Raw genomic sequence first — 16,176 nt, forward strand, 5'->3', positions numbered from 1 at the left:
CATTTTTTCATATGTTTTTTGACTGCATAAATGTCTTCTTTAGAGAAGTGTCTGTTCATATCTTTTGCCCACTTTATGATAGGGTTGCTTGCTTTTTTCTTGTAAATTTGTTTAACTTCTTGGTAGATTCTGAATATTAGCCCTTTATGAGATGGGTAGATTGCAAACATTTTTTCCCATTCTGTTGGTTGCTGGTTCACTTTAATTATAGTTGCCTTTGCTGTGCAGAAGCTCTTAAGTTTAATTAGATCCCATTTGTCTATTTTGGCTTTTGTTGCCATTGCTTTTGGTGTTTTAGTCATGAAGTTCTTGCCTATGCCTATGTTCTGAATGGTATTGCCTAGGTTTTCTTCTAGGGTTTTTATGGTACTAGGTCTTATGTTTAAATCTTTAATCCAACTGGGGTTAATTTTTGTATACAAAATCAATGTGTAAAAATCACAAGCATTCCTATACACCAATAACGGACAAACAGAGAGTCAAATAATGAGTGAACTCCCATTCACAATGGCTACAAAGAGAATAAAACACCTTGGAATACAACTAACAAGGGATATGAAGGACCTCTACAAGGAGAACTACAAACCGCTACTCAAGGAAATAAGAGAGGACACAAACACATGGAAAAACATTTCATGCTCATGGTTAGGAAGAATCAATATCATGAAAATGGACATACTGCCCAAAGTAATTTGCAGATTCAGTGCTATCCCCATTAAGCTACCACTGACTTTCTCACAGAACTGGAAAAAAAACACCTTAAACTCCATATGGAACCAAAAGAGAGCCCACATAGACAAGATAATCCTAAGCAAAGAGAACAAAACTGGAGGCATCATGCTACCTGACTCCAAACTATACTGCAAGGCTACAGTAATCAAAACAGAATGGTACTGGTACCAAAACAGGGATATAGATCAATGCAACAGAATAAAAGCCTCAGAAGTAACACAACACATCTACAACCATCTGTCTTTGAAAAATCTGACAAAAACAAGCAATAGGGAAAGGATTCCCTATTTAATAAATGGTTTTGGGAAAACTGGCTAGCTACATTCAGAAAGCTGAAACTGGATCCCTTCCTTACACCTTATACCTGAGTTTTAGAACAACTCTGTTGCTGTGCCACTGTGTGAATTTAGGCAAGTCACTGCACCTCTCTAACAATAGTCATAATTTATTGACCTATTGAAGGTGTACTGTATATCAGACACTTCCTTAAATACTTTGCCCATGTTATCTCATCTACTATTCCCATTAATGAAATATATAGGTCTTGCTCCACTATGTGTAGATGAGAAAACGGAGTCTTAAAGAAATGAAATCATTTTCTCAGACTACATAGTTAGCAAGCAATAGAACTAGGAATAGAACTTAGGACTAGCTATATCCCTTCTCACCTTTTCATCTGTAAAATTATGGAGAAGCTGTGTTTCTTGAACTTTTCTACTCATAATATGAGTTCCATGAAGGCAGAAATCTGTATTAGTTTTGCTCACTGATATATCCCAAGCACTAAGACCAGTGCCTAGCACAGAGTAGATACTCAGTAAATATTTGTTGAATTAAAGTACCTGCAGAAGAGTTGGAACTCATGATTTCCTGAGCTCTGAATGTGACTTTCAAAATTACCATCTACAGGTGAAAATTTTTTAGACATCTCATATTTTAACTTAAAACTTTATATGGTCTTTATATTCTATAATATTATGTGTTTTAACTTTGAAACTATTTTTCAATAGTTTCTCGCTATTCAACCCGTTCGTAACTTTAATTTCCTTTTCCTCATCAAAAATTCAAGTAAAATCGGTGTTCATGGAAGTTTTGACGTCTTTATCCTATGTCTCCTGGTACACCTGGCACACCTTGCATACTACCATAAGCACCTGTACCCAGAAGCATGGATCTAAATGGTCTCTAATGTTCTCACTGATTCTTAAAATGCTACTCTTTCAGAATGGAACACAATACACTAAATATAAGTAAAGAGTAAGACATAGAGTAGAACCTCATTGTTCTGGACTTATGATTTTACCTATTCAGTCTCAAATTGCTTTAGGTTTACCGGCTGCTTAAATAAATTGGCTTGTTTTAAGGCTGCAGAAAAGTAAAAGCCCTAGATTTTTCTTTATGAACTATTGTAAACCAAGTACTCCTCATCTCATGCTGGCATATTTTTTAATCTATATGCAAGAGTTTATATTTCTACCCTAGTAAAACCGATCATTAATTTCAGTTAATCATTCCAGGCTGTTGAGAGCTTTATTGAACCCATCTGTGTCACCTACCACAGTAGCTATTTATCCCTGATGGAAAATTTACCGATACTCATCCCTGTCTTCATCTACAGCATTTATAAAAATAAACAGAACAAGACAGAGCTTTAGGGCATGCTATTAGACACCTTCATGTGGGCCACAGACACTCATGGCCAAGAGGAAAGCATGGCCCCAGTAAAATAACACATCAAAATCCATGCAAGAGTATGAAATATTTTCATATTTTTCAAAAGAAAATGAACTGGCTTTAAAGAACTAGGCACATTTAACTTGAATGACAAGTAATCATTCATCAACATGCTAGATTCTATTGAGCAAATTACCTATAAATTTACCTATCTGCAGCTTCATTCATTTAGTCTACAAGATACAGAAAAAAAAATGTTGATTACACGCACTTCTAAAATCAAAGTTTCTGATAAACAACTCTAATAGTGTGTTTTTCTTAAATTAGGCTGTACTGGCATTTTTTATATGCCAGTACTCTTTTATTGCTTTCTTTCTAACATTTAAAAAATCGGCTTTTTTTTTTTTGCATTGAAGATACAAAGATAAATAAGACAATGGTCCTTGCCTCAAGCAGTTCCTTTTTTTTTTTTTTTTTAAGAAAGGAAAAAAGAAGAAAAAAAAGAATGAAGGAGAGGAAGAAAAAGGAAGAGAAAGAGGGAGAGAGAATGGAAGTGTTGCTTTATTGCCCAGGCTAGAATGCAGTCTAAAAATGGGAATTGAAAACCTCTTTTATGCCAATAATTGTGCTTAACAATGGAGACAGGAAGGAATAAGGGAAGAAAATAACAAACAAGCAGCCAACCAATATTTCATTTAAACCTATGAAATGCTATGCAATTACCAAGGAGTGATTTACTTCCAATTATATAGTCACTTTTGGAATAGGTGTGATGTGGTACTGATAAGAATGTATGTTTTGTGTATTTGAAGTGGAGAGTTCTATAAATGTTTATTAAGTTTACTTGTTCCGGGTCTGAGTTCAAGTCCTGGATGTCCTTGTTAATTTTCTGTCTCGTTGATCTAATATTGACAATGTGATGTTACAGTCTCCCACTATTATTATGTGGGAGTCTAAATCTCTTTATAAGTCATTAAGAACTTGTCTTATGTATCTGGGTGCTCCTGTATTGGGTGCATATATATTTAGGATCGTTAGCTCTTCTTGTTGCATTGAACCTTTTACCATTATGTAATGTCCTTCTTTGCCTCTTTTGATCTTTGTTGCTTTAAGGTCTATTTTTCTGGAATAAAAAATAGGCTTTTTTTCTGGAAAATTCACTTCCTGAGTATAAAGATTCTGGAATTTACATTTTCTCCATATCTGAAAATTAGGATCACTTTTATTTCTCTGCGGCAGGTGTGGTCAGAACTCCCCATTCATATGTCCTCAGTCTTCCCTGAAGGTCATTGCCTACTCCCTGCACACGCTTCTGTCATATCTGCCAGAGGGCATTCTCTGGCACGAGGGAGCCTGCTAGACACATCAGCAGGTTAGGATTTTTCCCAGGGCATCATAATGAGGAATTCAGTTTGGTCAATAAGCACCCCTGCTGACTTTCCCTCTGTGAGACAATTCTGAGACTTATTCTACAGTCTCTCAGAAGGACTTCAGATGAAATGAGCCAAGCTTCCAATAGGAATAATTCACTAACTGATGCAGCTTTGTTTGCTTTCCTCCCTTCCAGTCTCATTCCTTGATTCCTACCTTGTGCTTTCTGGGATCAGTTCCCAAAAATCTGCTTGCACTCAAATTTTATCTCTGAATCTGATTTGGGGAGAATCAAAGCTGACACAATCTCCAATCTCCTGTACTGCTCCAATGTCTGATCTTTCTGAAACCACTAAAGTTGTTTCCCAATCATATCCACTGTTGTTTCACTACCCGTGGATGCAATCCACTTCCACTTGTGCTTACAGACTAGAAATTATTGACAACCTAGGTGTGAGTGCTTTCTTACCACTGCTTCATCTCTCTTGTGCCTTGATGTCCCTCAGTCATGTTTATTCTACCCTTTACAGTATGAAAGCCATTCTTTTCATTGGACAAAAGGAAAACAAAACAGAAGCTAAGCATTATTGTCTTTTTCTCTCTCAAGACACATCAAGGTCATATTCAAAGCCTTCAAAAGAAGAACTTGAGGTCAAAAAAATTCAGTGCTAAGATTGGAAAATATCCAACTAATTAGTTGAAAAATTAAATTAACCATCTACATGATAGTTATCATCTATCTATCTATAAGATATCAAGAGAGTAGGCAAAGACGTTGAGAGGAATATGCTGAGTCTGAGTAAAATGACTGGTCCTCCCGGGGATCCTGCCAGATTAGCACATTACATCAAAAGTGATCACGTTGTGGTCAAGAACATCGGCTTTAGGAAATGGAACACCAAAGGCTCCTTCTTTGAATCTGCTGCAATGTAGATCTATTCAAAATGTGCCTGGCAATAACCTTCATTAAACCTCGGTAAGCAACAGAGTTCCCACAACAGAGTTTGTGTGGTAGCTCCAAAGGCAGATTCAGAGAGAAGTCATTGCAGAATCGTTGCCTTTTCAAGAGGCCTTTTTGGGCTGAACACAAAAATGTTCACTATAAACACATTGCATGTGATATTGTGCACCCATTTATCATGACCCTTTTTTTAAACAAATGTGCTGCTTAAATGATTCATTTTTTACAGACTAGTATAGCAACAGCTTTTAGAAAACTCGACTACTAAAATAGCTGAGTTTAAGAAAATGTGCTTCCCATTATATTTTCTTTCATTAAAGTGAGTCAGATATACTGTTGCTGTTTAAGTATAATTGTTTAACAAATTTATTCTGAAAGAAAAACACTTCAGAAAACACAGTAAGCGGGGAAAAAAAATCTTGCTAATAATGTCCCATCTTCCTTCCTCCAACTGAGTAAGCCTATGGTAATTATGAGATGATAATCTACAGAGACAGAGACACCTTGGTTGCCCGATTATTTACTAGCTTTGTGATATTAAGAGAATCAGTTAATCTTTCTGAGACCCAGATTCCTCCTTTTCTAAATGGATTCTTTAAAGGTTAAAAGAGGTAGTATGTTTATGATGCCTGACATATAGCTGGTCTTCAGAAGTAATTGATGGTAAATGGAGGAAGAATTGCAACAGCAGCAGCTGTACCCAGAGACAACTCGGGATTCAGGCCACTACTCTAGTGCTCCTGAAAGTTTTATTCCCTGGTTCGCCCACAAATTTGGGAGATTTCTTATTAGCTTTAATTTCCTGGGTTTTTGCCGTGAGACATGATAGTGGTACCTTGTAGTTCTCTCTTGCATTTGGAGGTCATAGAAGGGTTTTTTTTTTTTTGTGAGATAGAGTCTCTCTCTGTCGCTGGATGCCAGGCTGGAGTGCATTGGCACGATCTCAGCTCTCTGCAACCTCCGCCTCCCAGGTTCAAGCAATTCTCCTGCCTAAGCCTCCCAAGTAGCTGGGACTACAGGCATGCACCACTACACCCAGCTAATTTTTGTATTTTTTAGTAGAGACAGGGTTTCACCATGTTGGCCAGGATGGTCTCCATCTCTTGATCTCATGATCCACCCACCTCAGCCTCCCAACTTGCTGGGATTACAGGCTGAGCCACAGCACCCAACCTAGATGGGGATTTTTAAGGAATGGTCATGATCAAAGCCTATTTGTCTCCCAAACGTGTCTGTGAGATGTTGTAGGCCTTTGCTCAGCTTACTTGGCATGTACTTAACTGCAGATAGCAGCAGTGTTAAGCTGCTGGTTCACTCGTTTTTGGTCATGTTCTCTAGGTGATGTCTTAGCCATTTTTGCCCACGGTTAGTCCTCCATTCTCACCCTGGTAGTCTGCAAGCTTCATGATGACAGAAACTGCTTCTGACTTGTTCACTTCTGTGCCCTAGTTGAGAGCACTCAACAGAAACATGTTGAACAAATAACTAAAGAAAGAATAAATTTAGTGGTTGCCACTTCCGACCTCAAAAGAAAGAAAGTTCTTTCATTTCTAAATGTACCTTAAACAATTGAAGTTTTCATGCACACAAAGGGAGTCTGGGTCAAGGACCATACCGCCTAATCCCATTTGTGAGACTACTGTCCTAATAATGCCATCATACCTATATGTAATTTATTATTCATGCTGATGTTTTGCTCCTTATAATATAGGACAAAAGAAAAAGAACACTGTCTCTCCCGGAAAAGTCTACTCAGGGCATGAACTTGTCCACTAAATACTGTTCATGTGTATGTCAACTCTTGTTAAATTTTATTACTTATTCAAAGTCTCATTAAAGTAGAATTTGTTTTCAATGTAAACTCTTGTGATGTGGTTATTTTCTAACAACACTAAATGCTGACAAATAAAAACCTATCTTGTATGACATACACAACGTTTGAGAAACTAGGTGATGCCAAGATATGTGACCATTCTAAAACGAGAACTTAATGGTCAGCAGACTGTTTTACTTTCCAACCACATTACTGGATAGTAAAACACATTGTCAAAAAGCACTTCTTTGAAAGGGCATTTCTTTTGTTGGTTTCCCTACTTTACTGTAAGTCTAATTATCCATGACAATTAGCATAGATGTAGGTCCTAAAAGAAATAGGATTAACTGAAATGAAACCATCTCATGTCATCATAATAAAAATGAAGCATGAGACACAGCACAGCTAAAATGCTGTACTTCCTCATGCTCACGGCCACCAAATATATCCTTTTGACACACGTCAGGGTGATAAACATTTTATGGGCTGGTAGATTTCTCTTTTTTATTTTGTAAGAAAACTTGCACAAAATGCACTTTAATGCAGAAGACAATCTAAATGTATAAATTTTAGACATTTCAATGAAAACATTCAGATACTATAAGAGAATTCATAGACAAAAAAAAATTTCAGTATGCAAAATTCAAAATTTATAACAAGAAAATCAGCATGGAATCTTATTTCTGGACTACATGGACATTGCTGTATCACTCTTAAAGCAAACCAGAATTTCTCATCCATAGTCAAAAACCATAGCTAGATCTTAAGCATGTAGCAGAAGCATTTCCACACACTGGTTTCTATGGCCTAGTCTGTGCAGAAATCATCCACACGTACTTTCAAGTACATAAGTATGTACTTTCAAGGACTTCATGTACTTGAAATAAGTGACAATTTGTCATTTGGCACTTTGAGTCTCTGCAGTTCTTTAAAGGGCTTTTCTTTATGGGGTTGTGTAATCAGTTACCTCAGATTATGTATGTTTTGATTAATGAACACATTGGATTTTTGAAGGAAATAAACAGCAAAAGACAGTGTTGCACTTGTTGCAAAAGTCATGACTACCCTCGTGATAATAAGTTTATTTTATTATTATCATTATTATACTTTAAGTTCTGAAATACATGTGCAGAATGTGCAGGTTTGTTACACAGGCATACACGCGCCATGGTGGTTTGCTGCATCCATCAACTCGTCATGTACATTAGGTGTTTCTTAGTTCTATCCCTCCCCTAGCCATCCACCCCACAACAGCCCTGGTGTGTGATGTTCCCCTCCCTGTTTCCATGTGTTCTTATTGTCCAACTCCTATTTATGAGTGAGAATATGCAGTGTTTGGTTTTCTGTTCCTGTGTTAGTTTGCTAAGAATGAGGGCTTCCAGCTTAATCCATGTCCCTGCAAAGGACATGAACTCATCCTTTTTTATGTCTGCACAGTATTCCATGGTGTATATGTGCCAAGTTTTATTAGTCTATCAAAGATGTGCAGTTGGCTTGGTTCCAAGTCTTTGCTATTGTGAACAGTGATGCAATAAACATACGTGTGTATGTGTCTTTATAGTAGAATGACTTATAAGCCTTTAGGTATATACCCAGTAATGGGATTGCTGGGTCAAATGATTTATAAGCCTTTAGGTATATACCCAGTAATGGGATTGCTGGGTCAAATGGTATTTCTAGTTCTAGATCCTTGAGGAATCACCACATTGTCTTCCACAATGGTTGAACTAATGTACACTCCTGCGAACAGTATAAAAGTGTTCCTATTGCTCCACATCCTCATCAGCATCTGTTTTTTTCCTGACTTTCTAAAGATCACCATTCTAACTGGCATGAAATGGTATCTCGTTGTGGTTTTGAATTGCATTTCTCTAAGAAGTCAGTAAAACTGATCACTGGAATCTTCTGAAATGAAGTATTTTTAGTAAATTTCCCCAGATTTATCCATCATTAGAGTAATAGGCTCATCAGGTAATTTAGACTGTTCTGCCTTCATTCTGCATTCTTTCTGAATAGCAAGTAATCCTTCTTGAAATGACCTTCTCAGGTGAGGAGAAGATTGTAGTTATAGCACCATGAACAATGTTTTTCATTAAAATAATCAAGAATTAGAATAGTTCACAATGACCTAAGGGCATAATGTCACGTCTCATAGATTAGGCTAAGCCAGGGAAAGGTGTTAATGATCAAATTAGGGTCATTTTATGAATTCTTAAACCATATTGGTATTTTATGCTTATACAAATTTTTTTCCTTTCAGTTAAAGGAATCTATTGTTCTGTGCTCTGTGGTATTTTTAAAGCTATATAAAATGAGAAATTAATTTCTGCTATTTGCCTCTAGATCAAGATGAAAGTTTAAAAAATTACATTTAACTTCCATGCATACATAACATTTTTTTTTCTAAAGAGAAAAACATTGTTAATGATGCTATAATTACAATCTTCTCCTCACTTGAGAAGGTCATTTCAAGAAGGATTACTTGCTATTCAAAAGGAATACAGAATGAAGGCAGAACAGTCTAAATTACCTCTTGAGTGTATTACTCTAATGATGGATAAATCTGGAGAAATTTACTGAAAAAAACTTTATTTCAGGAGATTCCAATGATTAGTTTTACTGACTCATCAATGCCCTAATTATTCAATATACACACTCATTACCAACCCCCACTGCTGCACCATTTCTACTGGGAATAATCTCTGGAATAATCTCTGTCACCAATTTGGTTAGTGGTTTCATTGTCTTAATGTCTTTAGACACTTCCAAAAACCATCACATTTTAGAGAAATTGGTTTCAAAAAGATCAGACAAAATTTTGAGAACATCAAAATTTAGGAAATGGGCATCAATACAGCACCACCAGTACACCGCTTTCATTAGCCATATTTTTGAAAATTTTTGATAAGACCCTGAAACCCTATGGGATACCATGTTTTACTTTACTGACTGGTTGAGATAGCCTGTGTCCATCAAGTAAAAGAAACTACCAAAGTCATCAGCCTGTGTGCTAATAGACAGGGAGTGTATCTTTGACCCCATTTATGACTTGCACCAATATTTAACCCTTTTGGTCTTATCACAGTAAAATGAAGCAGTTTAACTAAATGATTTCTAATGTCATTCTCTGTAGTACTTAAGACTCATAGCTACTAGGAGGATTCTTATCAACAATTTCTTAATGTGACAACTAATTTTTCTATGAATATTTTTAAAGATAATTAAAGAAAGAGGATAGTCACATATTTGCATATATATTAATGAAAACTTCGGAAGTCTGAACAGGCCTCGGGAGGAAGTATTGTTATGTATGGAAAAAGGGAAGTGTGTATTCTCTTTATTTCATCTTCTGAATGTAAGAATGTTTATAACATGAATATATGAACGTGGCAATGAAAATAGTTAAACTAACTTCTAATTTTTAGCTGTGAGTTAGGAGCTTGGAAATCACCACTCTTGTCTTGACAACAAATGAAAAGCTGAAGTACAAAATCAGCAACTCTTCTTGGATGCGTAAGAGAGATGAGGACACAGGGCAAACAGTTGCCCCCAAATTTGGAAAGACAGAGAAGAGAATACAGGGAGTTGTAGCTTACCAGAGTAGACTCACAAGCAGAAACCACTCTGGGACCACAAAATACAGTTCTGTTTACATGCTTTTCCTGGCTTTTGACTCACTAATATTCAATTTACTGTGTACCACTGTGTCAATCTGTTTGGCCCACAGCCATAAACTACTTTCATTATGGGGGAAAGATAAATAATAACAAACCCCTACAAGTGTAGTATATATTTAAGAGGAAAAAAATGTTTCTATACATTTTATTTTCAATAACTTCATTTTATACAGGTAGCCATAAACTCTACTCAAGGGTGGTCCCAAGCCAGCAAGTTTTAGAAGCAATGTTGTTATCTTAACTATGGCCACATACACACACGCATGCAAAACACACACCCCTCATCATAACCACTACCACTGTGCTGAGAGCACAACAATTTGGAACATAAAATACCAAATTCTGTTACATATAAGAAAGCTAAAAAGCAGATAGGAGAGAAATTCATTTAAAAGAATAAGCCACAATAAACAAAACATCATAAAATGTTTTAATGGGACTTTAACACTATAATCTGAACCAATATACTTAATTTTGGTGTTGAAGATTTTATTTGTTCAGTCAAAAAATCTATGGAATTTTAATTTGAGATTTCTTTTTTTTTTTTTATTTTTTTGAGACAGAGTCTTGTTCTGTCACCCAGGTTGGAGTGCAGTGGCATGATCTCAGCTCACTCCAACCTCCACCTCCTAGGTTCAAGCAATTCTCACCCTCAGCCTCCTGAGTAGCTGGGACTATAGGTGCTCACCACCATGCCTGGCTAATTTTCCTTTTTTTTAGCAGAGATAGGGTTTCACCATGTTGGCTAGGCTGGTCTCCACCTCCTGACCTCAGGTGATCTGCCCACCTCGGCCTCCCAAACTGATGGAATTATAGGTATGAGCCACTGTGCCTGGCCGAGATCTATCTTTTTTATAGAGGCATTTAGTGCTATGAACTTTCCTCTTAACACTGCTTTTGCTATATTACACAGGTTTTGGTATGTTGTGGTTATATTTTCATTTGTTTCCGAAATTTTTATTTCTGCCTTAATTTCATTGTTTACCTGAAAGTCATTCAGGAGCAAGTTGTTTAGTTGCCACATACTTACATGGTTTTAAAAGTTCCTCTTGGTACAGATTTCTAATTTTGTTCCATTGTGGTCCGAGAAGATGCTTGATATGATTTATATTTTTTTTAATTTATTGAGAGCAAGCATATGATCAATTTTTGATAATCTCCCATGCACAGATGAGAAAAATGTACATTCTATGGTTGTTAGATGGAATGTTATGCAGATGTCTATTAGGTCTATTCAATCAAAAGTCCAATTTAAGCCCAGAGTTTCTTTGTTAGTTTTCTGTTTAATTATCTCTCTAGTGCTGTCAGTAGGATGTTGACATCCCCAACTATTATTGTATGGCTGTCAGTTTCTTTTCTTATGTCTAGTCATACTTGTTTTATAAATCTGGGTGCTTTGCTGTTGGGTGCATATATATTTAGGATATTTCAATCTTCTTGTTGAATTAAACCATTTATTGTTGAGTTAAACCATTTAACATCCTTTCTTGTCTTTTTTTTTAATTTTGTTGGTATAAAATCTGTTTTATCTGATATGAGAATTGCAACCCCCACTCTTTTTTATTTTTCTTTTGCAAAATACACCTTTCTTCACCCCTTAACTTGGAGCCTCCAGGTGTCATTACACATTATGTGGGTCTCTTAAAGAGAGTAGATGGTTGGGTTTTTGTTGTTTTTTTTTAACCAATTTGACAATCTACATCTTTTAAGTGAAGGATTTGGGCTATTTAAGTTCAAGGTTAATATTGATATGTGACTTGTCATAGTGTTGTTAACTAGTTGCTTTGTATTCATAATTGTGTAATTGCTTTATAGGATCTGTGAACTCTGTACTTTTTGTGCTTTTATGATTGCAAGTGTTGTACTTTCGTTTCCATGTTTAGAACTCTTTGAGCATTTCTTGTAGGGCTGGGGTTTTAGTCTGTTCTTACACTGCCATAAAGATACTACCCAAGACTGGATAATTCATAAACAAAGAAGGTTTAACTGACTCACAGTTCCACCTGGCTGGGAAGGCCTCAGGACACTTACAATCATGGTGTAAGGGGAAGCAGGCAACTTCTTAACAAGGCAGTAGGAGAGAGTGTGAGCCTGTGAAGGAACTGTCGAACACTTATAAAACCATCAGATCTTGTGAGAACTCACTCACTATCATGAGAAGAGCATAGCCGAAACCACCCCCATGATCCAATCACTTCCCACTAGGTCCCTCCCTCAACACATGGGCATTATGGAAATTACAATTTATGGTGAGATTTGGGTGAAGACACTGCCAAACCATATTAACCAGTGTAGTGGTAACAAATTCCCTTAGCATTTGCTTCTCTGAGAATAGCTTTATTTCCCCTTCATTTATGAAGCTACATTTGGCAAGACATAAATTTCTTGACTGGCATTATTTTTCTTTAGGAAGGCTAAAAGTAGGCTCCCAATCTCTTCTGGGTTGTAAGCTTTCTGCTGAGAAGTCTGATGTTAGTCTGATGGCATTACCTTTACAGGTAATTTGATACTTTGCTCTAGCTGCCTTTAAGATTTTTTCTTTAACAGTGACCTGGGATAGTCTGATGACTATATGCTTTGGTGATGCTCTTCTATAGTGTCTCACACGTGTTCTCTGAATTTTTTGCATTCAGATGTCTACCTCTTTAGCAAGATTAGGGAAATTTTTCTCAATTATTTTCTCCAATATATTTTCCAAATGGTTTACTTTTTCTTATTCTCTCTCAGGAATGCCTGTAAGCCATAGGTTTGGTCACTTTACATAATCCCATGTTTCCTGAAGGCTTTGTTCATTTTTAAAATTCTTTTTACTTGTGTTTGACTGAGTTAATTCAAAAGACTGGGCTACACTTTTTGAAATTATTTATTCTGTTTGTTTTAGTCTATTTTTTAAGGTTTCCATTGTGTTTTGGTATTTCTTTAGTGAATTTATCAATTTCATAAATTCTACATGGTTTCCTTCTCAATATAGATATCTCATCTTTCATATCCTGAATTATTTTTCTGGTTTCTTTGTGCTAGTTTTCAACTTTCTCTTGGGTCTCATTGAGCTTCCTTGTAATACATATTTTGAATTCTTTATCTGTCATTTTGGAATTTTTGTTTTGGTTAGAATCCATTGTTAGAGAGCTACTGTGATCTTGTGGACGTGTCAAACTATGTACTGCTGTAGTTCTTGCACTGATTCCTTCTCATCTGAAGAAGCTGTTACTTCCTCTTTTGGAATTTTCTACCATTTGGATGGGATATTTTTATTTTTTATTCTTTTTTCCCTTGTCAGTATGACTGCAATGTTGTTTCTGGGTGATTCCAGGGAGCCAATGCTGTGTATGTATTTCTTGGCTGTGGATAGCTTTTATATGGTGGCTTTCTCAAATGCTGCTTGTTGCAGAAATGTATTAAATGTATGAACCAATACACTATTTCCTGCAGGGTTGAGAGTACAGAGGTCTCCAGAAGTTTTTCTCATATGTTGGCACTATGTCTTTCAGAGAGCAAGTTTTTTATTTGGTACAGTTCAGTCTCCAGTCCAGTAGGTGGCGATTAAGAGTAAGAGCCAGCTCATCCTCAGGGAGCCTATATGAGTGCTGGCACACAACCTGACAGCGGGTAGCTGGGGAAGATTATCGTAATATGTGATGAAGTCTTGGAGAAAGGGGCAGGGAGTCTGTACTAGCTCATCATCCTGGACAGGCAGAAATGCCATTCACTTTCCTATCACCAGCTCATGACCTTCAGTTCAATGAGATATCCTTTGATTCCCAGCCATAGTGAGACAGGGGACTGCAGGAACACCCCTCTGATGGCTAACACCAACATGGGTTCAGGGTAGCACCTCTTCCCCCAGTCCAGGAGCAGATAACCCTGCTTCTCTGTTTCCCACTGCTAGAATGTTGCTATTCTCTGTAGAGAGAGGGAGATAGGCCCTGCCCTTTGTGAAAGATCCTGCAGTGTGGGCTCACTTTTAGTGTTGATGTAGCCACCACAAAAAGTTCTGGAAAAGCTTTTTCCAAATGCACATATGCTGGCCCCCAGCTGGGAGGGACTGCAGCATCCATAAGAGTGGATGGGGGAGTGGGAGATGACTTCCATTCTCAGCTGCTGGTGCCATTCCCTTCAGTGATCTGTACCATGCCTGCATTTCCTTTGTTCTAAGGTGGGTTTTGGTAGGCCACACTCCTCCTTCCCCTAGAGGAAGCCCATGCTCAGAGCTAGATCTCCTGGGATCCCACAGTTCCCCAGGAACCCACTGGTCCCTGTGGTTGCCAAAGTCAAAGTGGGTATGGAGTACGTTTGCAGGGGTCTACCATGCAGCAACTCAAAGGCTGAGGTTCCCCAGGCAAGCAGTGGTCCACAATGGGTACACAACCAGTAAGGCACCTACTATCTCAGTTTGGGCCTGTGGGGAGTGTGGAATGTGGAAGCCCCTGTGTAAGTTGGCCACCTAGTTCTCTGTCCCCAGAAAGTTCTCCAATTGCCACTAACTGTGTATGTGTTCCTCAGTTGTGGATAGCCTGGGGTTGCCTGGGGTCTCGAGGGCTGAGGGATTTCCCAGTAATTTGGCAGTTAGCAGATGGTGGCAGGGGTGAAGGAAGCAGAGGAGCACCCTCACCTACCCTGTCCATGGGGCTTCGAGTTCCTTAGGGTTCTATCTCTGCCAGACTATTTCTGCTTTCCTCTTCTGCATCCCAGCTTCTTCCTGTGGGCACTCTGACAAGTCCTAGCTCTCTTCCCTCACTCTGTCATTTAGATCATAACCCTTCCCATGTAATCTTGATGTTCTTTCTGAAGAGAATTGGCATCTGACATCCCTAGTCAGCCATCTTAACAAACTCTCACCTTCTATAGAGTTTCAAAAAGCAGGAATTACTCTGCCCCAAGTATATGCCCAATCTGGAATATTTAGAATAGAACCTATACATTCTTGCTACCACTCTTCTCTGTCTTTCCATTATTTTACCACTGTACATCATCATATTCTGAAGGATTTTTCAGAAAGCCACTAATATTCTCAGAAAATTGGCAGGCAGTTGACGTGAAAGGAATCATGCTTACCCAAAGAGAGGTGATTTGGTGTCCTGGAAAGAGCATGGATATTGAGGAACAGCAGACCTGGGTTTAGCTCCCTGATACAGCTGTGAAATTTTAGGTTTATTACTTCTCTAAGCCTCCATTATTTCATCAACAAGATATACTAATATGATTCCATCTTTCAGAGTATTATATTGACTATAAGTAATATATGGGGAAGAGCTAGAACATAAAAGTTTTTTAAAAAATAAATGCTTTGCATGTAAATTTGTAGCTCTTAAACTGAGAAGCAGTTTCTGGATAATATTTTAATTACATAATAATGACATTCAAATCTGTTATATAAGTGCTTGGTTCAGTAGGTCTTATAAAATAGCTAAATGAAACATCATCATCTTTGCCGTTTTCTTTTTAAGTTTCAATTATTTACCCTTTTCATTTTGGCTACCAACAGATAAGTTGTTATTGGCGTCTAAAGTCACCTGAGGAAACAAGAGGATTTGTTTGTACATACTTCAAAATGTAATCAAGATTCTGATAATCTGCTCTGCTGACAACCCCAAGAGAAAATAAGGAAAAAAACATGACGAATAAGGCATTGTTTCCCTGTTTGATCACATTTTCAACAAAACAGCAAATTTCAGCATTGATTAGCAGTTCAAAATTTTTAACAGTTTTTATTTGTAAGAGAAGCAGGAAACTATTTCCAGAGACCTTTTTCCTTGTTGAAACAAAGTTTGCATTTCTAACCAGCTACGTGGAAATCACATTTGGCCAAGCAGCAATCAAGGAGGTATTAAATAATAAGTCTGATAAAAACAAAAGCTTTCAAGGGGTGGTCATTTTCTGATTGCAATAGAATTGTTCATTTAGGAATTTAAGTAGATTTTGATGACCCTCTAATCTAGCCACTCGTT

Source organism: Aotus nancymaae, unplaced genomic scaffold, assembly GCF_030222135.1.
Source record: "Aotus nancymaae isolate 86718 unplaced genomic scaffold, 86718_ANA_hifiasm-v0.15.2.pri h1tg000057l, whole genome shotgun sequence".
Lineage (NCBI taxonomy): Eukaryota > Metazoa > Chordata > Mammalia > Primates > Aotidae > Aotus > Aotus nancymaae.